This window comes from Bison bison, unplaced genomic scaffold (assembly GCF_000754665.1).
Source record: "Bison bison bison isolate TAMUID 2011002044 unplaced genomic scaffold, Bison_UMD1.0 scf7180017864226, whole genome shotgun sequence".
NCBI classification, from domain to species: domain Eukaryota; kingdom Metazoa; phylum Chordata; class Mammalia; order Artiodactyla; family Bovidae; genus Bison; species Bison bison.
Window position 1 is genome coordinate 700045 of NW_011494798.1, and position 10517 is coordinate 710561.

The 10517-nt window shown below is 39.2% G+C and overlaps 1 pseudogene; it reads right to left on the bottom strand.

Moving 5' to 3' along the window:
- Positions 1 to 9368: 9368 nt before the first annotated feature.
- LOC104992872 lies at positions 9369 to 9873 on the bottom strand (annotated as a pseudogene).
- Positions 9874 to 10517: the final 644 nt, after the last annotated feature.

Below are 10517 nucleotides of genomic sequence, written 5' to 3' on the forward strand. Positions count from 1 at the left end.
TCTATTCCAGATAAAAGCATCCATTAAAAAGACAGTTGTGAAAACATTTTTGAGTAAATATATTTCTATCTTTGTTTACTTCCTAAAACTCAAACAGGTCATTCGAGGAAGACAAATTTAACCTGAATTGCTCAAGTTTTACCCAATTGTGGGTACAAATGAGCCTTTATACACAAAATTTCCTTGTTCATTACACAGTTTACATAGCTTCTCAGTCATCAACCTCCATCAAAACATTTCTGAGATGTCCCAGAAATATACTCAGGAACAAAGCCCTGCACACTTGGGTCTGCTAAAATACTCTTCTCTGAGCAAAAAACCATCCTGGCCTCTGCCCAGAAATGAGGACAGTTGTTCTCCTGCCCTCATTCTCAGGGTAGGCTCAGCCTGGGTCACCTTGCTATACATTGGTACAATAGCATGTTTTGTGCTTTTGTAAATTTGAGCTAGAATCTTGACTCCAACCTAAAGCAGAAATATGTACTGATTTGCATTATCACACTTGAAGAATATCACACACACTTGAAATAAGACTATTCAGGTAAACATTTTCCCTGGGAGATCTTAAGCATGATATTTTATTACTTTGAGCCTCAATTTATTCATCTTTAGAACTGGAGAAATAAAAATGCCAATCATTGGAGATAGTTTGGGGACTTAAGAGAGATCACAAATGTGAGAACTTGGTTTACTATACATTTTAATGTAGGTTTATTGCATTAGATGTGACTCTTTGGGATCCAAGTAATCTGTTTTTATCCTAACAGAAACAAAACAGAGTATGCATTGCATATACAAATGCAGCTCATATGTATCTGAAGCTTGCTTGGACTCTAAGTGTGTCTTGCTTTTCTTCTTGGCTGTTCCTCTGCTTCACATACATTCTTCCCACAAGGAGGATAAGGTAGAAGCTGGTAGGCTTAAAGTTTGAGTTCTAAAAGAAGAAAGATCCTTTCTCACCTTATGTCTACGTGGTATATGTCAAGAAAAGGTTCTTATCAGCTATGGTTGACTTTTATGTCCAGTTCTTCGATTAGTTCTGTACCCTGCTTGGGTCACATGGCTAAGGTCAAGGGAAGTTCAATTCAGCTCAGTCACTCAGTCATGTCCAGCTCTTTGTGACCCAATGGACTGCAGCACACCAGGCTTCCCTGTCCATCACCAACTCCCAGAGCTTGTTCAAACTCATGTCCATCGAGTTGGTGATGCCATCCAACCATCTCATCCTCTGTCGTCCCCTTCTCCTCCTGCCTTCAATCTTTCCCAGCATCAGGGTCTTTTCCAATGAGTCAGTTCTTCACATCAGGTGGCCAAAATATTGGAGTTTCAGCTTCAGTGTCAGTCCTTCCAATGAATATTCAGGACTAATTTCCTTTAGGATTGACTGGTTTGATCTCCTTGCAGTCCAAGGGACTCTCAAGAGTCTTCTCCAACACCACAGTTCAAAAGCATCAATTCTTTGGCACTCAGCTTTCTGAGTCCAACTCTCACATCCATACATGACTACTGGAAAAACCATAGCTTTGACTAGATGGACCTTGTTTGGCAAGATCAAGGGAAGGTGTCCCAGAATCACACAGGGTGAGGAAAGGACAATTCTGGGCATAAGAGAGACCATTGCCCACCATAACTCTGCTACTGTTGGGTCATAAGAATCTACATCTACATAGCTTTTCCTTATTTAGCTTCCATTATTCTTCATCCCCACTGATGACATTCAACACCAATCAACCAAACACTAATTGAAATCCTGCTCACTGCCAATGGGGCCAAGTACTAGGAAAACAAAGACAAGAAGACAGGGCTCTCAACAGCTCACTACCTAGTGGGGGAGCCTGTGCTGTTAGACTGTTCCACTGTTCTACTGGAGAAGCATGGAGTGCAGCTAAATTCCACTCAGCACAGTGTGGGACTGGGTGGAGGAAAGTATGGCAGATTGGGTCATGCTTCCCAAAGGACCTAATTGTAAAATCAGTCTTGAAAGATGAATAAGAATTAGCTGGACAAAAATGGTGAGAAAGAACATTTCTGTACAATTTAACCAGCTGGTACTCTTTGGTACATATTTTAGCCTCTCTCATTTTGATGATAAGTTTCTTGATAGTGATCAGGCTATAAATTTTCTGTATTGTTGACAGTGCTTTCATAATGCTAACTGCTTTATTGACTGTTGCTGTCTGATATAGTTAATGCTGGTAATTATTTTCATTACTGACTATCTGGAACATTTTTACTTATGAAAATGAGTTAATCATTAATAGCAACGGGATGGTATATGAAACCGTCTGTTTTCCTGGAAAGCTTTTCAGATTTTGCCAGGCAGGTTTCATTTTTTTTACCCTAGGTTTCTTACTGCCACTCTAACAGCACCATTTTTAGCCAATTTAAGAAGCTACAACCATTCATATATGACAGCTCCAAAGTGATGCCTCCCTCTGAACCACCCCCTTAGCTGAAGAAATAAAAGCTGACTTTTGCCACCTGCTTTGGTCAAACTTTTGTTCAATAAATATATTAACTTAGGAAAATAACATCATATAGCAATTCCCTGCCAGTAAAAATACCATCATGTCCAGAAAATACTCTCAGGGGTGGCTTGATTTGCCTAGAACACCTAATTAAATTTTCTTTTTCCTCCCCACCAGTGACGTACTCACATTCACAGATTGGTTGCTGGTAATATATGGGTTTCCAAACCCACCGATCTCAGATTTAACTCGCGTGCAAGACTTAGAAGCAAGAAAAGCAATAGTGATCTTGAGCACCCAGAGACAATTCTTTGTCTGTGTGCATGTTTATCTATCTATATTTGGTGTAAGAGGCTTTATATATATGCATGCATAGACTGACCAGAATATGTATTCTTAATATATTGGATATTAGGAATATTTTTACATTTAAATATATCAATTGACTCAACCCCCTCATGTGGTTGGGATAATATATTTTCTTTGTGAGTACAGTCTCATTTTTTTTTTTTTTGAGGATGTTGGGTATGAGAAGGGAATGAACACTAGAGACATGCCATCTCTGGAAACTGTCTGGCAGTATTTGTATTTTCCAGGCCTGCTGTATTAATTCCACATCTAATCCTGTGAAGTTTGTTTTTTCACTTATTTCTCATTTTGATTGTGTCAAAGAAATGTGGACACAATATTCATTGACTCTAAGAGATCATTGGTAGAAAATCTTTCTTTGAAATCCTCATTCCGTTCAATTACATTCAATATATTTTTAAAAATGTTAAAGGGGATTTTTTAAAAGCATGTATTTCTCTTCTCTGGGACAAATAGGTGGTTGAGTGGTCTTTCCCTGGCTCCAGTGTGGAACGGAGTGATATTGACCTGTATGGTATGAGCACAACGGAACTCCAGAAGTTAAAATCCTTGATAAGAAAAAGGATGACCCTGGAGCACAAAATGGGACAAGCCAAAGGATAAGTTCTGAGGCAAGTGGACAGCCTCAGGTTCAGGTTTTCACGTTGCTTGGGATGTGTCCCTGAGTCAAGAGAAAGGTGGTAAGAATACTCTGGCAATACAGAAGTTCTTCGTGCATTATGTGGAGTCAAGTCTCTTCACAGTGATGAATGCTTCTAATATACTTGGCATCATTGTCAGGACAGGAGACCTGTTACCACAATTAGTTTTCCGGCCAGGCCTTTCCCAGTGGGATACAAAGTAAGCTGTGGAGTCATAGGATGTTTTACAGAGATTTCCTCAGTTTGATGTCCAGGAAATAGTAGTGGCATTCACGGAAAGAGTAAATTCTCTATGGGCTGAGAGTAAAAGGCAATGTTAAAATATCCAGTGAATTCCCTTGAATGGAGGTTGAAAGTGTTAGTTGACCAGTTGTGTCCAACTCTTTGCAACCCCATGGACTGTACCTTTGTCCATGGGATTCTCCAGACAAGAATACTGAAATGGGTTACCATTCCCTTCTTTAGGGGATCTTCCAGACCTAGGGATCAAGCCTGGCTCTCTTCCATTGCAGCCAGATTCTCAGATACCTTTTGAGCCACCAGAAAATTCCAGTAAATGGAGATTAAGGGAGTTAGAAAACAATGGAAAAATGACCTCCCTCACAATGAAAAAGGCCTGGGAGGCATTTTTCTTGCTTTTTACTGGTCAGGTCATACATGTAATATAAAGAAGGTCAGATACTACCTTCTACCTAGATATCTTCCTATGGGTCTCATGCCAGTCAGTATTCTTACTAAATAGTTTTTGCTCATACACTTACCCATTAATGCTTAATAGCCTATGTTCTATCTGAGCTTTGATAAACTGTCAATATTTTAGGGCTTATGGGGAAAGTGCATGGGAGCCACTGGGGAAGCCCCAGAAACACTAAGTGTGATTAAGTGGGGGTATTTTTGGTCAATCAGTGTAGTAAGAAAGCTAGAAAGGTGAAAGAGTTGTGTTATTGATAGGAAGCATGTCCTTTCTGCTCACTGGTGGCATTCTCTCTTTAGACGTCTGTATATGGATTTGGGGCAATGGAGTGTGAGTATGGACTTGCAAAATATGAACTTCCTCCAGATCCAGGAGCCTGTTGAGTCCCTTGGTTGGGGAACTGACGATTGTAGGAATGGTTGGTGTCCTAGGAAGATTCCCTGTGATTTACAGTAGCCTTCTGAGAAAGGAGTGGCTCATGAACTTCCACTTAAGTCTGTGTTTGGCTGGAAGTTTGGAAAAGAAATGTGCCTGTTTTGGGAGCATACTGGCACCAGGCTCTTGGAACCGATTTAATTGCAGTCTTCTTCACACAAACATATAATAGTCTTTGGCACATCAATATTTGTTGAATTCTATTAAAATAAAATTAAAACCCATTTTGCTCTATATTTTAGAACAGTACTGATTCTAGAGGGACAGATGCTTTTAATAACTCTTTTCATCCATGTCTCATATTTACTTGTCTTTGAAGCTCTTTATGTGCTGTGTGTTCACTCAGTCATTTCCAGCTGTTTGCAACCCCATGGACTGTAGCTCACCAGTGTCCTCTGTCCATGGGATTTCCCAGGCAAGAATACTGGAGTGGGTAGCCATTTCCTCCTTCAGAGGATCTTCTTGACCCACAAATCTTACCTGTGTCTCCTTCATTGCAGGTGGTAAAACCTCTGAGCCACTGGGGAAGCTCTTCATAAATTGACCTAATTCCCTCTTGCTTGTTATCTTATGGCTAGGGTGAGATGTCCACAAGTATCTCCAGGCTTATTCCTTTCAGTATACTGACCGCTTGAGAAGGAAAGCCTTTTGTGCTGTCTCTAACAGGACTTTTTGAGGGGATCACTGTTTTAGATAGACACTATTTGGCTTCAGAGGGCATTCCTGAATTGGGAATAGCCTGATTGGCCAAACTGAGTAACCTGTCCATTGACACAGCTGCTGAAAAAGAAGGGTATGTTACTGTGATTGAAAATTCTACTTAAATCTCGTGGAGATCAGCAGTTCTCCAAAAAAGAAGAGGTTATTGTTTCTCGTAGTAGAGGAATGATAGGGCATCCTGGGTAAATAAAGCAAAAGTTACCCTAGTCTTCCCAGGTGGTGCTAGTGGTAAAGAACCTGCCTGCCAGTGCAGGAGACGTAAGAGACGTGGGTTTGAGCCCTGCGCCAGGAAGATCCCCTGGAGGAGGGCATGGCAGCCCACTCCAGTATTCTTGTCCGGAGAGTCCCATGAACAGAGGAGCCTGATGGGCTACAGTTCATGGGTTCACAAAGGGTCAAACATGACTGAGTGACTTAGTATGCATGCATGGATGCAGACCATAGCCTACTACATATGTGTTATCTCTTAATACTGGAAAATTTATATTTAGAATGCATAAAAGGGAGTTCAGAAGTTCTCTTTGTGCAGAATTCTAGTATAAGCTAATCTACCACTGTTTATTTCATTCCAGCCATTTTAGGGAATCAACAGTCAACACTTTTCAAGACAAAAAATTGGTCTAGAGAAAAGGCAAAGCCAAAAATTAAAGGGACATGGAAAAGGTTAATGAACTGGTAGAATACAGGCTTTGCAACTGTACCAGATTAGGACCATCTGGTACCTCAAATGGTAAACAGGAGAGCCAGAGATCAGGAGATGAAACCTAGTGAGTGGTAGGATAGTGATGGTGGAAGAGCCAACAACTTTGAGTCCAGAATTGCCCTTGTTCCAGTCCTGTCGTACAAATTGAAATAATGAAAATAGAGTTCTAAATAATCTTCTTGCCTTCAGTTTGTCCCATATCCAGGCAATTTGTCATTGTTACCAGTGTTATCAATCAAATACAAATTTGTGATCACTACAATGTCTTGAAGGGGATAGCAACCCACTCTAGTGTTCTTGCCTGGATAATTCCCATGGACAGAGGAGTCTGGTGGGCTAGAGTCCATGGGATTGCAAAGGGTCAGACAAGGCTGATCGACTAAGCACACACACACACAGTGTCTTAAAGGCTGTAGGGATGGAAATATTAGCCACACTGAGAATATCAAGATGGCTTGTCCTGGAAAGTGACTCTGAACGATGTGAACATCAGGTAGAACATGATATTAAGATGATTGAAGTGAGACAACAAGTATTTCTAAGGCAAGTAAGCGACATTAGGCTGGACCATAAGAAACAAAGAACACCCTATTAATGACATTGATGAATAAGACATCAATATTGAAACATATTGAAAAAGTATGACAGCAGCTATCAAGTGTCAGAGTCAATGTCAAGGTGAATGTGATAGTTAATGTCCGAAGCAGGGTTTGTAATCCTTAGAAGCTTATGGAAAGACCTCAGGGGACCCAGAAAAATGGTATGCAGAACTTAATGCAAATGTGACCCATAACTTACACCAGTAGCTTTTTTATATGTTTTCTTTTAAATTTTAAGAATTCTTATATTAATTTATTTACAAATAACAAAAACCCATAACACAAAACTTATATGTTAACATAATTTTTATTAAAAATATAGATGTTTTTCTTTAAAAAAAAGTGAGAAGCATGGCATTGTTTTACATTTTTATCAATTTCTTCCACATCTAGCTTACTAGAAGAGAGTTAGATTTTCATATCTGTTTTGCAGTCATTCTACTCGAGTAACCTACAACATGCGGTGTCTGGAAAACTCCTCTGTACACTCAGCAAAGAATGAGAATGAAAAAGGCAAACAACATCTTTGTGTGACAAAACCGACTTTGACCCTGAGGATCCTAGAAAGGGTCTTGAGGACTTCTCTGGGCTGTACTGAGAACAGCTGCCCTAGTCTAACCACATTTTACATATAAGAAAGTTGAATCTCCAGAGAGATCAACTGAGATCCAAAATGGTAAGGCCTGTTAACAATGGGATACAGATCCTGGATGGTTTGTCTCACTTCCCTAGGTTTAGGTTCCCAATCAGAAATACACCCTAATGACCTGTCCTGCCTGCTGTAGTTGCAGGAACTGCCAAAATATATTAACAACAAGAACAAATTGTTTTAAATAAAACAGAAGAGGAAAACCAACAAAGGTGATGAATTCTGCAATGGAATGCTGTGTTAGCACTTGAATGAGGATCTCTGCTAGAACTGAAACACTAAGACAAACTCTGTTGCACTCTCCTCCACACGCACTGACAGCACAGTCAATACCACAGAGAAATACAGAAAGCAGAATTACCATTTATAACATCACCAACTATCACATTTTGTGAATCTGAGATGCAATTCATGACACAGTCTGAAAAATTTTTACAAGTACTGAATGAAAAGGTGTTGGGTATATTGAGACTTCAAATAAACTGGCCATCATGGGGGACTTTTCAGATAAAATGGAGTTGTTTTGAAATACAGATACTTTTCATTCTTTAACAGGACCTTATTTGCCTTTTATGTATTGGTTTGGCTCAGAAGTTCTTTTGGTTTTTAAGTAAAAATAAAAGACACATTTTTCACTTTCACTAAGAACTGAACAATGTATTCACCATTTTGTTCCACTACCTTTTGCCATTTTTCAGGCAACTTCATAATTCCATCTTCCCAAAACTTTTTTATTTTTTTGAGCAAAGAACTGTTCCAGGTACCTTTTGCAGTCTTCCAGAGAACTGAAATTTTTTCCATTGAGAGAATTTTGTAAAGATCGAAATAAATGGAAATCTGAAGGTTCAATGTCTGGGGAATATGGTGGAGGAATCAGAATTTCCCAGCCAAGCTGTAATGATTTTTGTCTGGTCATCAAAGAAACTTGTGGTCTTGCGTTATCCTGATGAAAGAGTATGCAGTTTCTGTTGACTGATTCTGGACGCTTTTCATTGAGTGCTGCTTTCAGTTGGTCTAACTGGGAGCAGTACTTCTTGGAATTGACTGTTTGGTTTTCTGGAAAGAGCTCATTATAGAGGACTCCTATCTAATCCCACCATATACACAACATCACCTTCTTTGGATGAAGACCAGCCTTTTGTGTGGCTGACGGTGGTTCATTTCGCTTGTCCCATGATCTCTTCCATTCCACATTATTGAACAGTATCCATTTCTCATTGCCTGTCACAATTTATATTAAAAATGGAACACTTTCATTACATTTCAGTAGAGAATCACATGTGGAAATATGATCAAAAAGGTTCTTTTGGCTTAACTTAAGTCGAACCCAAATATCAAAGTGATTAACATAACCATGCTGGTGCAAATGATTTTCAGTGCTTGATTTGGATATTTTGAGTATGTCGGCTATCTCTCATGTGGTATAATGTTGATTGCTCTCAGTTAATGTCTCGATTGGATTGCTGTCCACTTCAACTGGTCTACCTGACTGTGGAGCATCATACACAGAGAAATCTCCAGCACGAGACTTTTGACACTTGCAAAAGACTTTTGACACGTTTGCTCAGTCACAGCACCTTCTCCATACTCTGCACAAAACTTTTTTTGTGTGTATCAATTGTGTTTTTACCTTTCTTGACATAATCAAGCATAATATGCCAAAATTATTGCTTTTTTTCTTCCATCTTCAATATTAAAATAAAGAAAGTGAAAGTGAAGTAGCTCAGTTGTGTCCGACTCTTTGTGACCAGTGGACTGTAGCCCACCAGACTCCTCCATCCATGGGGTTCTCCAGGCAAGAACACTGGAGTGGGTTGCCATTTCCTTCTTCAGGGGATCTTCATAGCCCAGGGATTGAACCCAGGTCTCCTGCATTCCAGGCAGACACTTTACCCTCTGATTCAATGGCTACCCCCAAATTCACCAATTTTGATAAGTTTCTTTTAAAAAATGCATGTTGCTGTGACAGGTGTTACACTACAATCTTACAGAATTGTTTCCAATGAAGTTAGAGACTAAGCACTACTACAGTCATCATACAAAAAAACCAAGTGAATTTTTTGGCCAATTCATTAAAAAAAAAAAAAAAGTCAGTGAGTCTCCTTGTTCACCTCTAGGTGACTTCCTTTATATCTTACCAGATGATCCAAATATTTAAAAGGATCATAGCCTTGTTCCTTTAAACAACGTAGTGCCGAGAAAAGCTGGTCCAGAGGAGGAAATTCTTTCCAAGGAACCCACTCCCAACTTTCATTCTTTTCAGGCTCTGCATTCTTTGGTTCTAAATCATGAGTCAGGTCCACCTCTCCTTTCATTAAAATAGTGACAAATGGTAATTCTCTTTCTCAACAAAAGAATTCACAACCGAGACCAAGTGAACATTTTTCAGGTGAAGAGCTCCTTCTTCCCAGGTTTCCTTTTAAGCACATTCTTCCCAGCTTTCACCGAACTCCAAGTGACCCCCAGGAAGTTGGAAACCGCTGGCTCCTCCTCCTGCCCAGGAGGACACAGCAAGGATGCCTGCAGCTGGTCACCACTGCTCCTACTCCGACTCCCGGCCACCGCCTCCGTGGCTCCACATGCCCGTCATCAAGCCTTCACCAGTATTTTTAATGTTCCATATAACCCCCCAAAATTCACACTGAAGAAAATTTCTATTCAGTTTGCTAACATATAGAACTTATTTATTTATAGAATATTTAGAAAAATGCCATTCAAATTACAGGCATAATATTTGTTTAATATTTGTGTGTGGTTTTTAACCTAAAATAAAATTTTGAAATTTTATATTCCAGTTTGAGTGACAATAATAGCTTAGTACCATGAATATTTTTCCACTCTGTTTTTCATTTTTATTCTCTACTTTTGGCTTATTTGGACAAAATAAACAGTTTCTAAATGCATGATTAATCATTCCATTTGGAAGATTTATTTAAAAATTTTTTCTCTCATACATTTTAAAACAAAAAATTCTAGGAGACCTATTTTTCTTATGATAATAAGACATCACAGAGAAATCTAAGCTGTTTTTAACCTTAAATTCGTTCCCACTGCTAGTCATATTTTAATGGCTGAGGTAATAGGTTCATCTTTGTGCTTTCACACTTGAGTGGCTAGCACAATGGTTGGCGTGTCCTTGTTGTTCAATAAATATTTGTTGAACTGAGTTGAAATGAATCAAGTTGTAAATATTTTCTGCTCACATGAGTGAAACTAAGAAATACACAACTTTTCTTGGT